The sequence below is a fragment of the Zonotrichia leucophrys genome, chromosome 18, assembly GCF_028769735.1.
Source record: "Zonotrichia leucophrys gambelii isolate GWCS_2022_RI chromosome 18, RI_Zleu_2.0, whole genome shotgun sequence".
Taxonomy (NCBI): Eukaryota; Metazoa; Chordata; class Aves; order Passeriformes; family Passerellidae; genus Zonotrichia; species Zonotrichia leucophrys.
The window spans coordinates 4,216,197-4,239,022 of NC_088187.1; the positions used below are offsets into that span (position 1 = coordinate 4,216,197).

General features: G+C 54.1%; 1 protein-coding gene across 5 annotated transcripts in view; it reads right to left on the minus strand.

The window, feature by feature from the left end:
* The window catches only part of SEPTIN9 (septin 9), a 150,771-nt gene that overhangs the window by 19,917 nt on the left and 108,028 nt on the right, over positions 1-22,826 (minus strand). Inside the window, exon 1 of one of the 5 annotated variants that reach the window (XM_064728374.1) lies at positions 6,981-7,046. The exons of the other annotated variants lie outside the window; for them this stretch is intronic. The gene's annotated coding sequence lies outside the window, so the exon portion shown is untranslated. Of the gene's footprint in view, positions 1-6,980; positions 7,047-22,826 lie in introns of those variants that run through there. 5 annotated transcript variants of the gene reach the window in all.

Here is a 22,826-nt window from a genome sequence, read left to right on the forward strand (position 1 = left end):
GCAGGAGTAAAGCACGTGCAGAGACTCACGGTACCAGCAGGCTGGGTGAGAGGAGGAGTGTGGGATTTTCCTCCACAATAATTACATTAAATTTGGGAATTTCTTTCTCTGTTTACTGTTTTCACTTGATCCCTGCCCACTCCACCAAAGCTGGCACAGCAAAGGGATGCTGCTGTGCGGGTGTGAGCAGGACCCAGCACCCAGAAAGTCCTCAGCCCATGTCTGGGAGTGACAAATGCTTTTGACCCTGTGCCCAGGCAATGCTGTTAAAGTCTGGCAGACCTACACATCCCACTCCTCCACAGCACTGGAATCACAGCACTGCTGGTGTGAACAGCTCAGCCACGTTCTGGGGGGAGCTGGCTGGCTCTGCAGACACAGGCAGACCTTGGCATCCACTGCCACGTGCCCTCCTCGAGCTGCAGCTGACGCAGATCAGAGCCTGCCGGCCCTGGCTTGTGGAAAACCCAACACATTTGCATCAAGACAAGCTGTGCCAGACAACACCCACACAGCCACGGAGCTCCTGTGCTCTCGCTCTCATTCTGTCCATATCTGCTCAGAAACCCAAAGCCTTCAGCTTCCCTCTGAGACAGGCTGCCTGTCTCCTCTACAAGATGCTCCAGCCTAACAAAGTCCTTCAGGAGAAGCAAATTTAACACTACTGCCTCAGCCAACAGCTTTTTAAGAAAAACCAGGGGATTATCTATTTCTTGGCAGGAGCATTGGCTGCTGGGAAGGACAAAGTGCCCCAAGTGCCCCGGGGTGATGTGGCCTTGTCCCCTGCCAGCCCCAGCTGCTCTGCATCACTCACAGCAAATATCCCAAAGGCAGAGTGAGCACAAGATCAGCCCAGTCCCCTGCAAGCTCCTGGAGGCATCAGCCCCATGCAGGCACAGAGAGGGAGGTTTTTAGGAAAACACACTTCTAAAAGCCCTCCCTACCCCAGGCTGCTGCTGCTCACTGCCTGGGTCCTGCAGCCACCAGCCTAAATGAACATTATGTTGTTGCTCAATGTTTTGCAATGATTATTTATTATTCTTTAATCATTTATTATTATGAATAAAAACATTATTATTTGCAAAGTCCTCACCCCTCCAGACAGCAATACAGTTCTCAGCTCATCTCACACCATGTATTCCTGGCCTTTGATGATGTGCTGCCTGCTTTTCTCTCCCTCCCTCTCTCTGTAGGAGTGAGGCTGGGCCAAAGGGGCTCCTCCAAACACAAGCCCATCATCCCTTTTCCTCTGGCCATCTCAGACTGGACCCTGCTGGGGTCTGTGAGGTGGAACCACACTCTTCCTGCAAGCACAGCACACTTCCACATGCTTAATATAGGCCAAGCAGAAAAAAAAAAAAAAAAGAAAGAAAGAAAAACAAACCTAGAAATAATCCCAAAGACTGTTGGGTCACTTTGAACACTTTTTTCCAACCCTCAGTCCCAGCTGAGCATTACTCACAGAGCTTCTAGAGAGCAAAAATGCTGTCCCTGAGAGGCATGGGAGCATCCCAATCCTCCTGGGAACCCTGCACAGCTGGAACTGCACTGCCATGGGAGCAGGAACATTGCACAGCTGGAACTGCAGTGCCATGGGAGCAACAGGCTGCACAGCTGGAGACTGCACTGCCATGGGAGCAGGAACATTGCACAGCTGGAACTGCACTGCCATGGGAGCAGGACTCCTGCACAGCTGGAACTGCAGTGCCATGGGAGCAGGAACATTGCACAGCTGAACTGCAGTGCCATGGGAGCAGGAACATTGCACAGCTGGAACTGCACTGCCATGGGAGCAACCAGGAACCCTGCACAGCTGGAATTGCACTGCCATAGGAGCAGGAACATTGCACAGCTGGAACTGCACTGCCAAGGGAGCAACCAGGAACCCTGCACAGCTGGAATTGCACTGCCATGGGAGCAGGAACATTGCACAGCTGGAACTGCACTGCCACAATGCCCCTCACAAAGTCACCCAGCCTAGCATGCCCAAGGCCTCACCACAAATCCCAAATTAGCCCCATCCCAAAATGGCAAGGCCAAAAGTAGCAAAAAAAAAAATCCCTGCAAAACATTAAAAATAACCCCAACAAAATGACAAGTTAATCATGTGGAAAATATGCTGCCACCAGCAGCAACACTGGGTTATGCAATGGGTTTAACTCCTCCAGGCACCACTTGTGTGCACGGGACAGCCCCAGGGATGGAACAGCAAACTGGGACACTGGGCAGGTAAGGTGCAGAGAAATTAAGAAATTAAATAGAGCAGAAAGCCAAGGTCCACTTGATAAAAGCCAGGAGCATCTCCAGCACCTCAAGGAGCAGCTGGCAGCATGCAGAGGGGCTGACCTGTCCCTGGCAGGGGGATGTGCAGGAAAACTGTCCCCAGCACAGGGAGCAGACACTCCTCCCCAAACTGCCCTCAGGGGGAGGAGAAGGGCTCAGGGCTCACCAGGCTCCAGCCACACCAAAGCCACAGGAAAAGCAGCACCCCTGGCAGGACAGCCCATGTGCTCCAGCTGGTCTGTGGGGAGCTGTGATTTAAAGCACCTGGGTCCTGACTGGAATAAAATACAATAAAATCAGTACATTGCAGCTAGGAGTGTCTGCAGGACAGCAGGGATGCAAAGCCACCAATGCCCCAGCAGCACCAGCAAACTCCCAAGGGAAATGCCACAACTCAAATGTACAATTTTTTCTTTTTTTCAGCTTCCCAGAACCGAGATGGTCTTTTCTTAGCAAGAACTCCAGTGTCACACTCAGCTCCAAGGGGTTGTGCCAGCAGAAGGAGGGTGCAGCCACAGCACAGGGCCAGTCAGTGGCACACAGGGATCAGTCAATGGCACACAGGGATGCTGTGCTGGGTGGCAGGGAGCACTCCCAGCAGACACTTGTCTAAAATATAAAGGTCTCAAAAATAAATTGCAGCAGAGCAGTGGATGCCTGGGATGCATCGTGGGCACATCCTGGATTTGTGTGAGCTGCTGTGCTCTGAGGGGAGGATGTCAAACCTGTGGTGCTGTCAGAGCCAGTGTCACCAAACTGACCCTTCTGGAGCACTGCAAGGAGGGATGGGTTAACAAACACCCCATTACTGTCCGGAGTCCCTGGCAAGAGCAGGACCTGACCTCACATGATTCCCCACTGTCACCTTAACCCAACTGTTGTCCCTCACACAAGGGGCCATCACTTCACTGGCGGGGCAGAGAGCTCAGAGCCTGCATCTCTTTCCCACTAAAGTGTTCCTGGACAAACATCAACACATGGCAACAAGTGCTTGTGCCATATTTAGACCTTCCCTGCCAGGGAAACCCTGTCCAGGTGGGCTCAGGAGATGTGGAGATGGCCAGGGCAGCGCTGCACCAAGCAGGGACAGAGCCAGAGCTCCAGCTCGGGCACGGCTGACTCAGGACAGCTGCTCCAAAGTTGATTTTGCCAAAGGCTCGGGGCTGTTGCTCTGTAATTGATGCATGTCAGACACGAGCCAAAGGCAACATCTGTGAAGCAGCAGATGAAAGCCACCCCGCGGGGAGGGAAGCCCCTGGGAGCCCCCCAGGGACCCTCCTGCTCCTCCAGCCAGCTGGATGCTGTGTGCTGTGGGATGGGCTTGGCCAGGGACTGCTGGAGCTGCTGTGCTGGTGCCACGAGGCTGCCACAGCCCAGGACACTGCAGGCAGGGCAGGCAAGGACAGCCATGGGCTCCCCCAAAACCCCAGAGCCAGGGGCTGCTAATCCTCCCTGAGGGTCTGGGACAGGGATCTGCAGGAGACTGGGCTGCACTGCAGACACACAAGGGTTAAAGCACCCTCAAAGAGGCTGAACTGGGAATGCCTCACCCACCCCAGGTCCTGGCTGAACCCAGCAGCTCCATGCTGTGCTGGTGAGCTGGGAGAGCAGAGCTGGTCACAGACCTGGTGCTCAGTGGTTGCAGAGGAACCAGAGAGAAGCCAGGAGGCTGCACCTCTGCCATGGCCTCCCATCAACACATCCAAACCACCTCACACTCTGGGGATGCACACACAATCAATGGCTAAATGGCAGTGTGTGGGGAGTAAATCCAGGACACACCCTTTGGATGCTGGAACACCAAGCACTGGCCACCTTTCAATGATGCTGCAACCAGTTCTGCACAGCTACAGGCACCCAGAAGAGCAGGGTACTGTGGATAACTTCCCTTCCCTCCACCCAACAGATGATGGAAACACCATGGGCTTCCAGACTTGTGGGATGGGTTCGTGCAAACACAGAGAGCAGTGAACAGTGGTGTAACAAGGTGTGAAAGCACAGCCTACCAAGCTGAGTATCCACAGTGTTTTCCAGGAAAAGTGTGAATCACCTTAATCTTTCTTGGAGAATCGTGCCAGTAGGGTGTCACAGAGACATCTGTAGCTCCAAAAAGAGAATCTACAGCTCCTGGTTAAGAACAGCTGGCTGTGGGGACTGCAGCACGTGCGGCCTCCAGGGCCTCTCCCCCTGGCACACTGAGCCAGTGACCACAGGCTGTGGAAACGGATCCAGCCTGCGGAGGAGGTGGCAGAGACACAGCTCTCCCTTCCTGGGGGATGGAGGAGTCTCAGCAAAGCCAGGACTGGATGTAATCCCAGCATGGCCCAGGCACTGCTGGTTTTTTCAGCTGCCACAGGATCCCCTGGTGCTGAAGGTCCCTACTGGATGTGTGGGTGCCAGGGAATGTGAGGCACAGCTCACTCCAAAGCTGAGGTGGCTCAGCCTGGCACAAAGAGCCAGTGCCACAGACCCCTGAAGCACCAAACTGTACCTAATTAATAATAATTCCTATTATTCAGCTGCAATCACCAGCACCTGGCTGGCATTGCCAGACCCAAGCTGAGTCTGTCCCTTGCATCCCTGAGGATTGGGCTGCAGTTTCAGGCTGGCCACCAGCCCAGGCCCACCTACCAACCAGTTATGTTTCTTTCTCAGCTTGCATTTCTACCTGGGTGCCTACAAACACCACTCAGAAACAGCACAATGTGCTTAACTCCTCTTCATTAACCAAACCTACCCAAGAGCTGTCAGAGAGGTGGCCAGGTGTCTCCTGAGCACGCAGGGTGCTCCAGGCTTGAAGACTTTTACTCATGTGGGGAATAAACCTGTTTCAGAGTTTTAAAAAGTTTTAAAAAGAAGGCAGTGGTTCTTGCTGTGGTGTGAGGGCTTCCACAGGCGACCAGCCCTGAACCACAAGTCAGGGGCACACACATCACACGCGGGTCGAGCTGTGCCCGCCAGCCATGTGCACTTCCGTCCTCGCTCAGTGTGTGCTTCCCCTCCTGCTCCGGAAACTCAGCAGTCCCCTGCCCTCTGCAGCTCAACCCTCCTGGCTCTTTTATTTACAAGAGATGGGTGCTCCCCATCACTGCTTCCCTTCCTGTCTCAAACCCCCCGGCTGCTGCAGGCTCTGCTCAGCGTTTCTGGGCTGGGATGCAGGAGCCCATCCCAAGGGTTGAAGCTCCACAAGCTCAAACTGCTGCCCCAGGCTACTGAATGTGGGGGGTGAGGCTGACCACCAGGCTGACCACCGCCCTGCCTTGGTTGGACACGTGTGCAGCACAACCCACAGTCTGACATTCTCATTCCTCCAACCACGTGAGACAGCAGCTCTAAACCACTTTAAAAACCTGTAAAGAGTTGTTAGGTTGTTTTCCTCCATGTTTAAAAAGGAGGAGATTATCATGAACAACCCCAAGTCTCAGCTTGGGCGTGCAGAGATCTCTGGCCATGCTGGCCCACTGATCACCCTCTGTAAGGAGCTTCTTCTCCTGGAGCTGGAGCAAGGCTGACCCCAGAGCAGCCCTCCCTCACTGGGAGCACCCCATCGAGAGGAACCTTCCTGCACACAGACCTCAGCAGAAGCTGCTCCATCAACAGGCCCCATGTAGCCCAAGCCAGTGGCCAGCACAGCCCTTGCTCCCTGAAGACAGGCTCAGGGTGCCTGTGCCCAGAAGGGTCTAAAAACACCCAAAAAACTGATTCCATGAGGATGGGATCCACTCACTCCCACCCCTGTCCACCCAGCCTGGACAATGGTACTCAGCCCAGGAGGGACACGGGGACCCTCCCCAGCCCGCAGCCAAGGGACAGCACCCTTCACTCCTATCACCAGTGCTCTACAGAACTCTGTGCTGTGTAAACAAAGAGCCAGGCAGCGATCCCCAAACTCAGCTTGTCCAGACAGCACTGCAGAAGGAATGAGCGGGGCCAAGCCCCAGGAATGGGCACCGGGCACGGCTGAGTGTGCCCAGTGTGCCCCGAGCCCCCGGGCTGCACTCGGGACTGATGCCCCCAGCCCACGAGGCACCGACCGCAGTCACGGCAGAAAAAGGAGCAAACCAGAGGGATTCACATCTCGGGGCTGCAGCTCAGCTTTTTTTATTCCCCTTGTTAATTTTTTTTCCCGCTCGGTTTTGTTCTTTGACGGGCAGGGTAGAATGGATTTTTATTTAATTTCTTTGTTTGTTTCTGTTGTTGTCTTTCTTTACCAAAGGCAGCTGCGCCCCAGACGCCCCGCGAGCCCTTCAGCGGGGCAGCAGCCGGAGCAGGGCAGGGGACAAGGGGGACCCCTCAGGGGCAGGGCAGGGGACCAGGGGGTGCCCCCAGGCAGGGCAGGGGACATGGGGGTGCCCTCCAGGCAGAGCAGGGTTTGATCTATTGATCTGCAGGACTCCCGGACAATGCCGGCAGCGCGGCCAGGCGGTGCCGAGCCGCGGCCTCTCCTGAGGGGCACGGCGGCGCCGGAAGGGGCCGAGGCCCGAGCCCCCCGCAGCACCCGCTGCCCTCACCCCGGGCATGCCCTGCCCCGGCCGGGAACCCCCACACTGCCCGCCGTGAGAACCGCGGCACTCACTCCCCGCTCTCTCTATCCCTTTCCCCAGGATAATTCACCCCCCAAACAAGCGTTTCCCCAACACCATAATCCCCCCTGCGCTGCCCCACGGAGCCCCCGCCCCCGGGCAGCGGAGACTCACCCGCGGCGGCGGCGGCTCCGGCAGCCGGTGGCTCCCGCTTCCTCCCGCGCTGTCCTCCGCCTCCTCCCCCATCGCCCTTCCTCCTCCTCCTCCTCCTCCCCCATCACCCTGCCTCCTCCCCCTGCAGCCCGGCCCGGGGGATGGAGCCTCTCTTCCCGGGAAGTTGCTTCGCCCCCAGGCGGTTTCCATCCCCCCGCCGCTCCGGGCCCGGCCCGGCCCAGAGGGGCCCGCAAGGGGTGAGAGCAACGAGAGTTCGGGGGCTCGTCCCACCCCGGCTCCACGCAGGAGGTGCGGGGAAACTCCCACGGCAAAGAAACTTCCGTGGCAAAGAGAAACTTCCACGGCAAAGAGAGAGGCTGGGGCAAGCGGGGCAGCGCCATTCCAAGAGGAGCCCACTTCGAACAGGGTCTCATCCACATCCCCATCTCAGGGAAGCCTTTTGCTGCCCAGCATCCCGAAATTCTCCAGCAGAGCCCCAGGGCAGCCGCGGGTGGGTGTGAGTGCTGCGAGCGTGGGCTCACTTTGCTCTGCAGCTGCATCTCACATCTGGCAGGACAAGATGTCAACCCACCCCCACGGGCATGGCTGCTCTCTAAAATGATGTCAGTGAAGCTGAATGAAGAAATGAGCTGCCTCCACAACTCCTTCCTGCCTTATACCTTGATCAGAGAATGTCCCAGCCCTCTCCCAGCAGCAGGAGGGAAGCTGGGCTGCACCATTTGTCCCTGCTCCCTCCAATGCACACCCTGGTGTGGGGTGACGTCCCCTCTGTGATGTCCAGCAGTGCTGTTGGGACTCTCTCCTGTCACAGCCAAGGTGAAGCCAACCTCCCTCTTTTGGGTCTGACACCTTACTTTGCCCTACCCCATGACCACAGGACTTTCTCCCTGCACTTCCCAGATTTGCATTCCCAGAGAAAGGCCTGCAGGTGATGAAAGGGTTAAGACAGATGTGCACATCTGCACTCTTCCAACACCCAAAGGACTCCCGTTCCCACGAACAACCCCTGCACAGCCTGCAAGCCCAGGGCTAGTACTTGCACTCCCTTTTGGACCAGCTACCAGCATCACCAGCCTCTGCCACACTCCTGCACTTGATGCCAGCCCTGCCACCTGTGCCAGTGGCACCACAGCCACCCTTGCTCTGTCTCTTGCCCAGGACTAGTACTTGTACTCCCTTTTGGACCTGTCACCAGCCTCTGCCACACTCCTGCACTTAATGCCAGCCCTGCCACCTGTGCCAGTGGCACCACAGCCACTGCTCTGTCTCCTGCCTGTTCTAGCGTGGCTGTCACCTTCCCTCTCTGCTTCTGCACCACCAGCAGTGGCAAATCTTCCTCCACCCAGCACAGGCACCTCTACCAGGCTGGCAGCACCCCTCCTGTGATGCCCAGCAAGGCTGGCACAGCCTGCTCTGCAAATTATGAGTGCTGAGGGGGGGACAAGACCCACATCCCTCACTTCAGCAAGCACCAAAAATAGCAATTTCTGAGAAACCTTCACCCAGCACCCAGGCAGGAAACTCAGCCTCAATCTGCTTATGCTGCAGCTGCATGCAGATTTCTGCCAGATTACACCACTTTTTATGACTTATTAAAGCTCTAACCCCTATCAATGGGCATTAGTGTTTTAATCTCTCTAATCTCCAGGGAAATCCAATGCTAGATGCCAAACCAGGCTTGGCCCAGTAGCAGCTGGGTCTGTTTGCAAGTCACTCCAGCCTTGTTTTAGCTGGTGAAAGGCAGGAAAAGGCTGTGCTGAGCTCACTTAGGTGCTGTGCTTGCACAAAGAGTCAAGGGAGGATCTCAGGTGTGATGGTTTCCTGTCCCTGTCATTAAGTTGGCCACATCTGTGGCTGTGCAGAGTTAAGCATCAGCACAGGGGTTCACGTGCCCAAAGTGAGAGCAGCAACGGGGTGAACACAGCGTGCTCAGCCATGTGAACCAACTCCTCACTCCTCTGAGGTAATTTTTAATTTTTGTCAGATTGAAATCATGGGCATACTTTAGTCTTGCTTGTGAGGGAATAAAAATAAAAATTAGCTAGAAATAGGAAAGCTCTCCCCATGGTCACTGAAGCTCTGCAAAGACATTTCACAGAAACACAGACTGGCTTGGTCCAAAGGGACCTTAAAGAGCATCTCATTCCAATCATGGGCAGGGACACCTTCCCCTGGTCCAACCCAGCCTTGGACACTTCCAGGGATGTGGCAGCCACAGCTTCTCTGCACACTCCCTGCCAGGACCTCACCACCCCCAGGGAAAAAAATTAGGGCACATGGGAACTCAACACTGTGTACAAGTTGTTTCCCAGATGAATTAACAAAAAAATATTTTGTTTCAGCTCCTATCTCCTCCTCCCCAGGAGCAGCAGGTGGTGAGCCAGCAGCTCAGAAGGACAACAAAGTGTCATCCTTGGCCTCACAGCGAGTGCAGCAGGGCTTTGGGAGCACTGCTGGTCCCCAGGATGGCTTTGGGGTGTTTGCACACAGGAGGCACTCACAGAGTGACAAACAAACTCCTATAAGAACAAATCCCAGAGTTTGTCTGGGATTTGCTCAGAAAGACAGCAAAGTGTCATCCTTGGCCTCACAGCAAGTGCAGAAGGGCTTTGGGAGCACTGCTGGTCTTGACTCCTGGATGGCTCTTGGGGACTTTGGGGTGTTTGCACACAGGAGGCATTCACAGAGTGACAAACTCCTGTAAGAACAAATCCCAGACAAACCCTGGGATTTCTTCTTACAGGAGCATCTCCATTCCTGAGAGGAGATCAGGGCCCTGCCTGTGCCTCTCCCCCTGCTCATTCCTGGCTCTGAGCACAGGCAGGACCGACAGGCAGAGGAAGGAAGCAGCTCCCAGTGCAGATCAGCTGGAGAGGGATTAAGTGACTCGCCCAGGGTCACACAGAAATCTCACAGCAGAGCCAAGAACTGGATCCAAATCCCCTAATTAGGGGCTTTAAAATCACAAACTCATTGTTCTTCTCTCAGAGAAACCTCATAATCAGAGTTAGGAGCAATTCTAACAAGGCCTATTGCTGTTGTAAGTTGTATCAAGGGATTTGAACTAACTACAGATCCAGCTTTTAGTCTTGCAACTAATCTGAAATGTTGAGGAAGATTCCTGTCTGGCTTACACAATCCAATCTGTCCTGCTTTGTGGGACATCCCTGTCAGTGAAAGCAGGCCCCCATGTCACAGCCACACCGTGCAGGGCTGGTAGGGCTCACTGGAGAACACTCAGAAACCAACGAGGGTTTCAACAGTCCCTGAGTTTTGGGGACAATCCCAACCCCAGTCCTTTGCAGCAGTGCCCAGCAGTGGAGCTGTCCCCAGCAGCCCTCCTCTGTGCCAGGCAATGCTCTGTCTTCATCCAACCACAAATCCCCAGCTGTGAGGAATAACCAAGATGTGCAAATGAAGGCAGCTTCACCAGCACTACCCAGCCTGTGGGCAGAGCTGCCAACAAATCCCCTTCATCCCAAGCTGCCCAGCTCCTGAGAAAACATCAAATCCCTTGGGCACAGGCAGAACAAGCAGGACATGTTCTCTCCAGGAATGCTGAATTTCCAATTTTACTGCACCTCAGCAAGTCCCAGTTAAAAGTGCACTGTTAGGGCTTAGGAAATAATTTTAATTCTTTCAATATTGCTGCAATGCTGATTACCTGCCAGTCCCCAGTGACTGTGACAGACAGATGGAAATTCTGCCAGCTATATTTATAATCTCAGATCAATAGCAGAATGAAAAGCACATCCAGAGACCTTGGTAGAGCACCATCAAACTCAGTGGAAAGTAGCATGACCGAGAAAAGGACACAAGCTTGCAGATCACAAGACCAAAAGTTAATTCTTTTTAGCACTGAAAGAGACACCATCACCTCTAGCAGGAACAGAAAGGATCCCTCAGTGCCAGGAACAGCTAAAAATGACCCCAAAGGTTTTCTAAGAGCCTGAGTGCAGATCTGCAATGGTCCCTTCAGCAAGTGCAGGGAAACTCCCAGAACATCTCTGAGACCCAGAGATCAGTGACATTTCCTCCCTTCTGGCTGTAGTGAACTCCTAAGTCAATGGATGATAGATTTTTTTTCCTTTAAAGCTACCTGCTAGCTCCTCTGAGCAGCCCATATCAGACACACCTCTGCAGGTATCCCACCAGCTCCTTCATGAAAGCAGCTCTTTGGTGGTTTAAATCTCCCTGGAGAGAAAGAAGGGAGTGGAGCAGCAGAAACAAGGGGTGCAGGCACTTTCAGGAACACCCAGAGCCCTCCAGAGCTCAGGGAATCCTGAGGCAGCACAGGGAGCAGCCTCCCCTCCATGCCTTGCCCCACAACAGCATCACTGCCCCGTGGCTGTTCTGCTGAACCCAGGAGTGCCCCAGCTTCCACCACACCAAAACCCAGAGTCTGCTCCAGCTGGACATCTCCAGGCCTGTCCCACTGTCCAGGAAGGAAGGAAGGAATTGTTTCACACGCTGTCACCAACCATCACATGCAGCTGGCACTGTCCTTGGTGTGAGTCACCCTGTCCCTGGGGAGAGGCTGTGCCTCAGTTCCTGGTGTCACATCCCAGCAGTGTCCCTGCAGCAGCCTCCCTTCCTCTGGCACATTCCTCCTGCAGAGGATCTGCAGGCAGGAGGCTCCTCACAGTGCTTGAGCAGTCCAGCATTTTCCAAAAGGGAGCACGCTCTGCTAGGAAGGCACTCCACAGTCGGAAACATTGGAAAAAGAAAGAGCCCCAGGAAGGAAAGAACCCCAAGAAAGAACCCCATTCCTCCCAGATTCCTTTCCCCTCACAGGGGGCACTGGTTGGAGCACTGCCCTGCTGGTTTGGACAGACCCAGAGCACACTCAGCATCTCTGCCATGGCCTCAGCTCTGAGCACAGGTTTTGCTCAGCAGGTTCAGGTCTGCCTTGGCACCAAAACGCTGCTGCTCAAATCCCTGGGCCAGCTCTGCAGATGGCACAGCCCAGCCATGCCCAAGGAAACACACTTGGCTGCTTAGGAGCAATCCTCACCCCTCCTCCTCCTCATCAAGGGCATGATCTGTTCCCCCAGACCCCCCCCAGACTATCACAAAGGACAAATGATCCCCAAAAGGGGTAAAGCAAACTCTGCACCTCACTCCACCAAAGCCCTGTAGAGAGAAGGGAACAGAGGGAGCCTACACAGAGCTCACACACCAAGGAGCCCCTCAGAGAGCCCCACCACCACCTCTGCTCCTCTCACCACCAGCAGCTTGGGCAAAACAGACCCAGCAGCAGGGGCAAAGGATGAGTTTGGTGAAAAAAATCACCTTTGCAGGGGAAAACAGCAGGGAGTGAAAAAATTGACTGCCTGAGTCACTCCAAACTTGTTCAAGTAGTTTAAATCGTTTCACCCCAAAGTGGCATCTCCTCTCTAGATGGGGACATGCCCAGGCAGTGACATCCCTGGGGGTCACAGCAACCCCCTGGCACAAACCAAGCTGCAAAGAAGCTGCTGGGGTGCCCTAACAGCCCCTGCAGCCCATGTGCAGGGATACACGTCCCTGCAAGCTGCACATAATGGGCCCTTCTCCATCCTTTGTCTGCTGCCCCTTTAGAAACCTATAAACGTTTGGAGGTAAAGAAAAAAGAATTTAGGGCATCCTAAGCCTTGAAAAGAAGGAAAACTCCATTCAAGCTGCCTGGCTGTCTCCTGCAGCTTAATTAATAACAACCCATCCCCAGCAAGCTGCTGCAGCGCCAGCTGTCTCCTCGCATGGAGGTGCCTTGCCTGGAAGAATAGTGCTTTGTGTTTTGATGGGAAAAGGTCAGGAGGATGGGGGGGAGGAGGAGCAGGGCTGGGAGGGAAATGTGCTGCCTCCCTGCAGTTCCCAACGCTGGGAGTGAGCCCTGCTCGGTGCCCATGTGCTGCTGGCTCAGCTCTGGGAGGTGGTGGCACCCCTCCATCACCTGGGGGTGATCACGTCCTAAAACTCAGCAGGGACAGGGGGGACACAGGGAGAATTCTGTGGGCTGCACTCCCCCCACTGCTGGGAGGCCTGGGCAGCTCCTGGTGCCACTTTGACACAGTGCAGGACCCCCTCTGGGGAAATCCCTGCTCTGCTCTTATCAGGAGGCTCCCTGATAACAGCACAGATCAGGCTGCAGGGAGCCAGCACTGTCCCCCTGGCAGCATTTCCAGGCCACCAGAAAGGGACATTTCCTGCTACCATTTGGCTTTTGAATAAACAAACAAACCAAGCCAGGCTCACAGCAGCAGTGGATGGATCCAAGGTGATGCAACAATGCAGCACAATGAGTGTGACAGTGGTCACAAGGGTTGCAGGATGAAGAGAGAGGCGACAATGTTGACCTCATGTTCAGAAGGCTTGATTTATTATTTTTTGATATATATATATATTACCTTATGACTATACTAAAAGAAATAGAAGGAAAGTTCTCAGAAGCTAGCTAAGCTAAGAATAGAAAAGAATGAATAACAAAGGTCTGTGTCTCAGCAGAGAGCGAGAACAGCTCTGCCGTGAGTGGTCATTAAATCCAAACATCCACAGGAGACCAATCACGGATCCACCTGTTGCATTCCACAGCAGCAGATAACCATTGTTTACATTTTGTTGCTGAAATTTCTCAGCTTCAGCAGGAAAAATCCTAACAAAAGGATTTTAATGAAAAGATGTCTGTTACACAATGAGGAAAAAAGTAAAATAGACCCGGGTCTGGTGTGTGAGATGCCCACAGCCACCAGACTGAAATCACCTTCATTTCTGCTTGGCCACAGAGCCCAGCACTGAGCACCAAACCAAGGCACCTCCTTGGATCGTGGGCACCACAGCCAAGGGCTCCTGGGATACCTATGGATGCTCTCTGCCTGCTTATCCAGCCTTTCAGCTCTCCTGGAAAAGTGCTGCTCCTGCCCCAGCCCAGTGCCACACTAAGCTGGGCACTGGTGCCCAGGGAGCAGCCCTGATATGGTCTGTGCCCTCTGAGGAGCACACAGGCAGCTCTGTGCTCTGCCAGCTGGCCTGGCCTCTGCTCTCACTGTCCCTCTGGCCCCCTCCTTCTGTCACCCATGTCCCTCTGTGCCATCCAGGCAGCCTGGGGCTGCCCAGCATGGAGACACCTCTGGTGCCAGTGCAGGACTGGGGTGCAAAGTCCCATCCATTTATCTTGGGGAGTAAAGAGAGACTAAAAATGGCAAAGAAAGGCAGTGGAAAGCAGCATTAGGGAAGGTCCCTGTCCCACAGACACATCCCACAGACACATCCCCTAGCCAGGCACCAAGGATTTGCACTTCATCCCCAGCTGGGCAGGGGGAGGACACAGCCCACAGGGCCCCCACAGTGCTTCCACCCAGGAAAAGGTCCCTGTTGCTTAGCAAAGGGCCATTCATCACCAGGACTGGGTGGGATGACAAAGGGTTAACCCACTGCAGCTGGGCCAGAAATACCATCCAGGACAAAGAGAGACTTCATGTCACCCACACTGCAGGGAGAAAAAGGGGCCTTAATCCGATTCCCAAAGAAAATGTGGCTTTTACAGCCCCGCCTGAGCAGGGCCCTCCAGCACGTTCTGCATCTACAGCAAGAGTTAACCCAGTCTGAGCTTGAGAAGGGGCCAGAAAATAGGAAAGGAAATCACTTTTCCACAAGTCTGTGAGAAGGGAGAGCTGGGTGGAGCGGCTGGACCCAGGCAGCATCCCTGCAGCAGGACCACAGGGACATGGATGTGTCAGCCTGGAAAATCTGATGGCCCCAAAGCAACCCCAGAACAGCCAGACCTGGGCAGTGGTTTCAGGGGATTTATCAGGGCCTGGAGAAAGCAACACTGCTGATTTCCCACCAGCTGCTAGAGATCACAGTGAGGAACCTGTGAGCACCCCAGCACTGCCTGGCATTTTGGGGATGATAAGGATGAGCCAGCAGGGATTTTCAGAGCATTAATGGCAGAACTCTGCCTTGTCCCCATGAGGACAGGGACCTCAGGGAACAAAGCTGGGAGGCAGACAGCGCTCATACCCTCTAGATGTGCACAAACCCTCTCTGCCTTTGCCTGGGCACACATCCCACAGTGCCACGTCCCTGCCCCAGTCACAGCTGAGTCCCTGTGCCAAGTGGGGTTCGCCATCCTGGCCCCGCTACCTTGAAATGCTACATGCCCACTCCCCTCCTGATTTTTGGACAGACACTTCCAGGATGCCACTGAGCTGTACTTGCAAGATTAACTCTTTCACTCCCATTCTGGTGATCATTTCTTAACAAACAAGTTCGCTTTACTGTACCCTACTCCCCAAAGCCTGACAAATTTTGGGGATAAATGAAATAAAGTCCAGTTGAATTCAGCCATAAGATCACAGCACCCAGCAGGCTCAAGCCCAGGAGATCCAGCCTTCCCTTTCCCCTGTGCTGGAGCAAAGCTCAGACACGTTACCCAAGGAGCAGCAGCTCTGACAGGGCCATAAGGAAATCACAGCATTTAAAACCACAGGCTATAAAAATTCCACCGTGCTCAGAGAAGGGAAGTCTGCATTCCCCATGGAGAGGCGTCCAGGAACCGCTGCTGCCGGGTCATTGGCCACCAGGCCATCAGAGCCTGCCACATGTGCAAACCTCAGGCTATGGCCAGAGGGGATGTGCTGAGGGGCTCTGGGGTCAAACACATTCAAACCCCACCACAGAGCCACCCATGAGCCCCACAGGCATTTGATCTCAACATGGGAAATCATGGATGGCAACAGCATGGCAGAGGTCAGAGCTCCCAGGGATAGCACAGTCCTCCATGTGCTCCAAACTTCTTTTATTTTATCTGTTGTGACATGTCCTGATCTGCACTCTGGATACCCTTACAGCAGGGCACACAGCCTGGACAGCTGTGCTCCTCCTGGATGCTGTATCCTGCAGTCTGGAATCACACCTGGACAAGGCAGCAGAGCTTAGGGGTTCACACATAATCACAATTCTTGCTTTTTCTGCATTTTTACCTTGTCTCCAAACCAAAGCTCAGCCCAATGTTACATGCACACACAAATGCCCCACTGCCTGGCTCACCTATCTCCCAGGGGAATTTAGTCCACCAATCAACAGTCATTAATTAGCACCAGGAAAGTTGTGGACAAGGCAGCAGCACTTAGGGGATCACACATAATCACAATTCTTGCTTTTTTTTCCATTTCTATCTTGTCTCCAAACCAAAGCTCAGCCCAATGTTGCATGCACACACAAATGCCCCATTGCCTGGCTCACCTATCTCCCAGGGAAATTTAGTCCACCAACCAACAGTCATTAATCAGCATCAGGAAACTCTCAGCCAGCACATGTCCAAGAGCAGCACAAAATCCCCTCCCACCCCAGAGCTGCAGCACCAGTCTGCTCCCTCTGCCACACCCACCATCCACAGCAGCAGGAATTCAATAAAATTCAGCAACTTTAACCCAAAACTTGCCTGGTGCTATGGGAGGCTGTTCCTGCACTCCTCTGCTCCGTGTGTTGCTGTGAGCTGACCCTGGGAAGCAGCAGCAGCAAGCTCAGGGTGCTGTGCAGAGCACAAAGCTGCTGAGCTCGTGGATGGTTGGATAGCCGTGGCTCCAAAGCAGGGTTTAGGGGAAGAGATGGAATGACCTGCTATTTACAGAAGGGTGGACACAACACCCATGAAATCACCAAGAAATCCAAGATAAACAGCTCAGTGTGAGCTGGGAGTCACAGCACAGGGCAGCAGCACCGGCCCCATTGGAGCCCAGCTGCTCCCCTGGCCCAGATCTGCTCTGGCAGAGCTGAGATCGTCTCAGCCCTGAATACGTCAGCCCAGATCCATCCCGGATGCTCCTTCCCTAAATGAAGTGTGGTCACACTGGGATGGATATAAAAAGCCTTGCCTGAAATCCTCTGGCATAAAGCTTTTCCTGCAGCCCTGGCTGCTTCCAAGGGCTGTTGGACAGGGAGATATTGGGATACAGAGGGAAAGAGCAGTTCCTGGGGGTTCACACTGACACAGCCCTGGCTGCCATGCCCAGGACCCCCATCCTCTGCCAGACTAAGGCAAGATGGAAAAACTCTGTGCTTGGCAAGTCCAGGTGATCCCACTGCATCATGTAAATATCCACGTCACAGCCACTGGGCAAACAGTCAGGCTGCAGAAGGGCCATTCAAATTATAAAAAAAAAAATAAAGAAAAAGGAAAACAAAAAGTGAGGCTTGGAGCTAGGCTGGTTTGAAGAGCTCCAGGACTGTGACACAGCACAGAAAAACTGTGGGGACACAGTGGGACTGGAGCGTGGCGTGACCCGGCTGCCACCCCCAGGCCCCAGGGAGCACTGAGCCTCTGTGTCCCCCCTGTCCCAAACCCCACTGCAGGGACCCCCAGCTCTGTTCCCCAAACCCCACTGTGGGGACCCCCAGCCCCATTCCCTGAACCCACTGTGGGGTCCCCCAGCTCTGTTTCCTGAACCTCACTGGGGACCCCCAGCCCCATTCCCCAAACTCCACTGCAAGGACTCCCAACCCCATTCCGACACTGGACCCCACCCATTCCCAACCCTGGGGACCCCAGCCCCATTCCCCCATGATACCCCATTCTGCCAGGGACCCCCAGCCCCATTCCCTGAAACCCCCCCCTGGGACACGAGACCCCAGCCCCATTCCCCAAACCCCACTGGGGACCCTCAGCCCTGTTCCCCAAACTCCACTGCAGGGACCCCCATCTCTGTTCCCTGAACCCCATTGCAGGGACCCCCAGCCCCATTCCCTGAACCCCACTGTGGACCCCCATCTCTGTTCTCTGAACCCCACTGTGGGAACCCCCAGCCCCATTTCCCCAAACTCCACTGTTCAGGTTGGGGCACGATGGGCAAGAGAAGGGGGGAGCAGGAGCTGTTTTTGGGGAGCATTTCCCACACAGGCACTGAGAGGCACAGAAAAGGGCTGGGCACAAGAGCCCTGCACCCACCATGGCACACAGGGATGCTCAGGAGGTGGGTGTTCATCAGGACAAGGGGCCACCAAACACCAGGAAGTTCCTTTTCCACATCAGTTCACAGCCAACTTGCAGAGCAGAAACCAAGGAGTGAGGCTGCCCTGGGCTGCCAGGCCTCCCTTACATCACCAGATGTCACAGGAATGCATTTGCCAAAAGTAACCTGAGAGCAGCTCCAGCAGCCCCTCATGTGCCAGCCTGGGGAGGCTGAGCAGCCCTTCCCACCTGCTAAAGGCAGAGGCTCTGCTCTGTGACACTCACTGCAGCTCAAAGGTCACAGGCCCCAAAGGGGTTTGAGGTTTTCAGCTCTGCAGGATACAGCTCTCATGTCTGACACCCTCCTGAAGCTGAGAGCAGAGAGTGCTGCTGACTTCAGCCTGTTCTTGGGGGCCCAGGTCCCCCCACACCCCACGAGAACCTTGGGAATCTCTCAACCAGCAGTGACATTTTTTAACCTGAAGAGAAAGCATTGAGGGCTTTAGGACCCCAGATGCAGAGTTTGGGACCATTCAAGCAAAAGCTGTGATGGAAACTTATTTTCTAGAAACTTATTTTCTATTACCTGCACAGATGCAAACCACACCTGGTCCCTCCAGCTGGGGCAGGGTCCCCAAACTCAGCAGGGACCCCAGCACAGGCAGCACCCTCCCCTTCCCAGGGCTGCTTCTCACCTCAGGGCTGCAGGAGCTGGCTGAGCATGGCCCATCTGCACCAGGGGCCCATTCTGCTGCCAGCTGGCACCTCCTGGTCTCACCCTGTGTAACCCCCAGGACCTGATGCCACCGTCTGTGACTCCCCTGTCCCCCTCTCTGCCTGCTCAGGTGGTGCAGAGGCTCAGCCCAGCACATCCCATCCCACAGGGAGCCTGGGCAGTGGCAGAGCCACCTCCCTCAGCACAGGCCCTGACAAATCATTCCCCTGTGACAATGCCTGCATCACATCCCTGGGATTTCCCCCCTGCTAAACCACTGCTCTGTTCTTTCCCTCCTTACCCTTCAAACCCCCACACACCCATTGCACAGCCACATTCAGCTTCCCCACCCCACAGATCCCCACTGGCACAGCTGTGGAGACCCCAGCACAGCTCTTGCCACAGATTTTTACTCCCTGAGGCTGGGCAGAGCTCAAGCAGAGACTTACTCAGCCAAGGATGATGATGATGAGGATGATGCAACTGCCCAGCACCCACGAGAGCCAAGGATGCTTCAGCACCTATTTCAGCTGCTGGCCCACAGAGCCTCCCCCCAACTTCTGAAATTCCCTTCTCAATTCCCTTGGAAAAGGTCTCACAAAGCAGATCCCTCCTGGCTCTCTGCCTCCCTCACCAGCAGACATGAAAAGCACTCGAGTTTCTCCCCGGGTAAAAGCCTCCAACATCAAAGGCACCACACAAGAGTTCTCTCCCCCCATTCCTCCCAGGCACCAGTGCTGGGGCTGCCTCCCTTGAAAGCACAGCAACCTCAGTGGTTGAGGCGCCAACTGTGCTGAAAACACAGTTTTGATTTTTTTTTCTGAGTTTTTTTTTCTTTCTGTCTTTTTTTTTTTTATTTTTTAAGTCAGCCACAAACTGGGGAACTTGGGGGCAAATCTGGGCCAGGCTCTCCTTTGGGGGCAACACAACCAGAGTGGTCTGGTGGGGTTTTGCCCACTGTCTGCTGTGTGGTCACTCCAGAAAAAGGGGAGCAAAAATATAACTTGTGCCAGCCCTGCCTGCTCATTGCCCAACACTAAAGAAGTGTCCTGAAGCAAAACCACAAACACCATCCAAGTGAGCAGATTCCCATGGATTTCTCAGCAGCCTCTGCAACTCCTGTCCCCCATCTGCAAAACTGAAACAACCTTAGTAGATGGGTATCTACATCTTCACCCTGCTTGGTGAAGCACTTTGATATCTGCACAGCAAAGCAGGGCAAGGGAGGGGTGTTTACCTTCCTGGGAACAGGGAGCAGCTTTTACACCCAAACCAACAAAATTCCAGGGCAGAGGGAGCAGTTGCAGATGCAGCAGAAACAGCCTCCAAAAAAATGAGGAGGACTAGAAAATAGCTTCAAACACCACAGGGATTTCAAAAACTCCTAGGAGCACATGGTTTCTTGGCCTGTTTCAGAGAGTTCCTCATCCCTCCATCCCACACAGCAGTTGTTCCTGCCAGATCACTGCCTGCCCGGGAATGCTGGGTTCATTTTATTGCTGGAGCATGGAAACAAGCCTGGTTTGCAGGGGGGAGGTGGGAGGGCTCTGCTGTTTAACACTTGGCTGTGTTCATGCTGTGATTAATATCACCCAACACACAGATACCAGATGTGCTCGGGGCAGGCTGCAGCGTATCCTAAATTGCACCAAGATGGAATTTTTGGGCAATTTTCAGGGAGTGCTGAGGGCAGGCACTGATGGGAGAGCAGAGATTTACACAGATAGGCAAGAGAAGAGAATTCTGTGGGGTTATGGCACTGGTCATAACCCCTGGGCCAGCTGCAATGCCACGGGCTGTGCTTATTATCAGCACCTTGTCATTTGGGGGGCAATTACTCCAACTCCCATCCATCTGTGGGTCTGATTTCCACATGCTCACAGCAAAAACCACTTCAGCTTTACCCCTGCTTCTGTTGATCTCATGGAACTTTAGCTCCAGGAAGGAATTGCTGGTTCAGGAGCAGCAAACACTGATAAGGTTGGACCTCTCCATGCTGCTTCCCACTGCAAACCCACTCCTAAGCAAATCCATCAGCAGCTTCTCCCCACCCCTATGGGGAGGAGTGCCCTGGGGTCACCTACATGGGTGTCCCTTTAATTAGAACCAAATCCTGGAGCAGCACTGGAGATTCATTCCAGCTTTGTGGAGGCCACACACTGCCCTGATGGACAGCTGACCTGGAGCAGGGCTGGGTGCAGGGTGATGTGGGGCTCTGCCTCATGGCCTGTCCCTGTCCAGAGTGACACAACCCAACATTTCTCCAGGATGGGGAGCCCCTGGCTGTGCCAAGCAGCCACAGAGCAGCAAAATCCCTCAGGAGCTCCACTGAGGGACCCAACCAGCAAACATGATTTGCTGACCCTTCCAAGTAAGGAGGGGATCTGCTGGAATACCTTCAGCATGTCAGAACTGTGTGATGCCCCAAACCCTCACCATGGAACTTTGGAAACCTCTCTTCTCTGTGCAGGGCTCCCTCCTGCTGATCGCACCCATGGTGTCTTCCAAAAATGAGTTCAGGCCGTGCCTGGACCTGCTGGTTTTCACTTTTCCTCTTTGCCCAGATTTGGGAGCTGAGCTTTGGGTCATTCTCACCTCCCCCAGAGCAGGTCAGCCCCACCCAGAGGTGCCCAGCTGTGCTTCACACCCCATTTCAGTAGCTCTGGGTGCTGCTGATGACACGGCAGCACCAGTGTCACCAGGGCTGTCCCACAGGACACAAACCCAAGAACAAAGAGAGGGTCCAGGGCAGAGAAAACAGTGCTAGTTTGGCTGTGTCTTCTGAAAAGAAGCAACAAACCAGAGCATTTCTACTCCCTGAAACTCCATGGACCTGCTTGCTGCCAGCAGGGAAAATGTGGGAGCCTGTCTGTCTGTCCAGGCAGGACCTGGGCGTGAGAAATCCCAAATTCTGCTTTCCACAGGGCAGCCTTTGTGCTTCTGCTGAAATGGTGAGGTCTGCTTGGCACCTAAAGCCTGGTTTGGGGGTTCAGCAGGGCAGGAGGGAGGGACAAGTCCCTGCAGGCTCCCAGCTATGGCTACAGAGGGTTTCACCAAGTGAAGCATCTCTCTGTTCCTCCTCCGTTTTTTCCCACCACGGGCCCGTGCTGTGCATGCAAAACTAGCCCTGAACTGTGAATTTACACCCAGAAACTAAAAGTAAAAGATCTCCATTATTCACTTCTGTGAGCAAAGGTTAAATCCTACCAAATACATCAGCTTTTGTGGACAGGACGAGCGTTTGGCAGGCAGCAGGAAGGAACAGGAACGTGGGAATTCCTCCTACGACTTGGCAACAGCCTCTTCCCCCAGCACGGGAGCTCTCTGGGGTCTGCTCAGCCTCTGCCAAGCTAAGAAAGCCCCTCATTCAAGCACTCAGCAATCTCACAGGACATCCTGTAGCTCTAGGAGTTGTTTAAATGAGGGCCTGGATGGATTCAAGCTGCCTAATTGTTGGAGAGAGCAATAGGAAAGGTGGGGAGGCAGAGCTGGAGCTGTGCTGTCCTGACCTGCTCTTTGGAGAAACACCTCAACACTGAATTCAGAGGGTGTCTGCAGCAAATCAGCTGTGCTGACTGTCCCACAACCTCTGCTTGCCATGGGCTCCAAGGTGAAAGAAGCCCTGTCAGCATTTCCTGGGGGTCTAAGAGGGGACCCTGCCTCATCCTGCCTCACCCCAGCTGCTGCCATCCTCCCATGGGCACATCTTGGGGTCTGATGCCCTTCCAGCACCAGGGTGAGGGGGCAGTGCTGGGATCAGAGGCACAAGGAGAGCCAAGGCATCCATCCTAAAGGTTTTTAGGCACCTAATTCCAATTAGGCTGTAATACTCCTTAGGAGATTGCAGAAAATAGATAGATAACGATAGATAGATAGATAGATAGATAGATAGATAGATAGATAGATAGATAGATAGATAGATAGATAGACAGATAGATGGATGGATGGATGGATGGATGGATGGATGGATAGATAGATAGATAGATAGACAGACAGACAGACAGATAGATAGATAGATGGATGGATGGTGGATGGATAGATAGATAGACAGATAGATGTAAGAACCAACATTTGAGAGATGTTTTGGGGCAGACCTGCACCACAATCACACCAAGTGGGGAAGGAAGCACTCAGCACCCAGGTCTGCAGCACCATCCACCCTACAGGGCATTACAGGGACTGGGACCAGCACTCAGACCAAGGG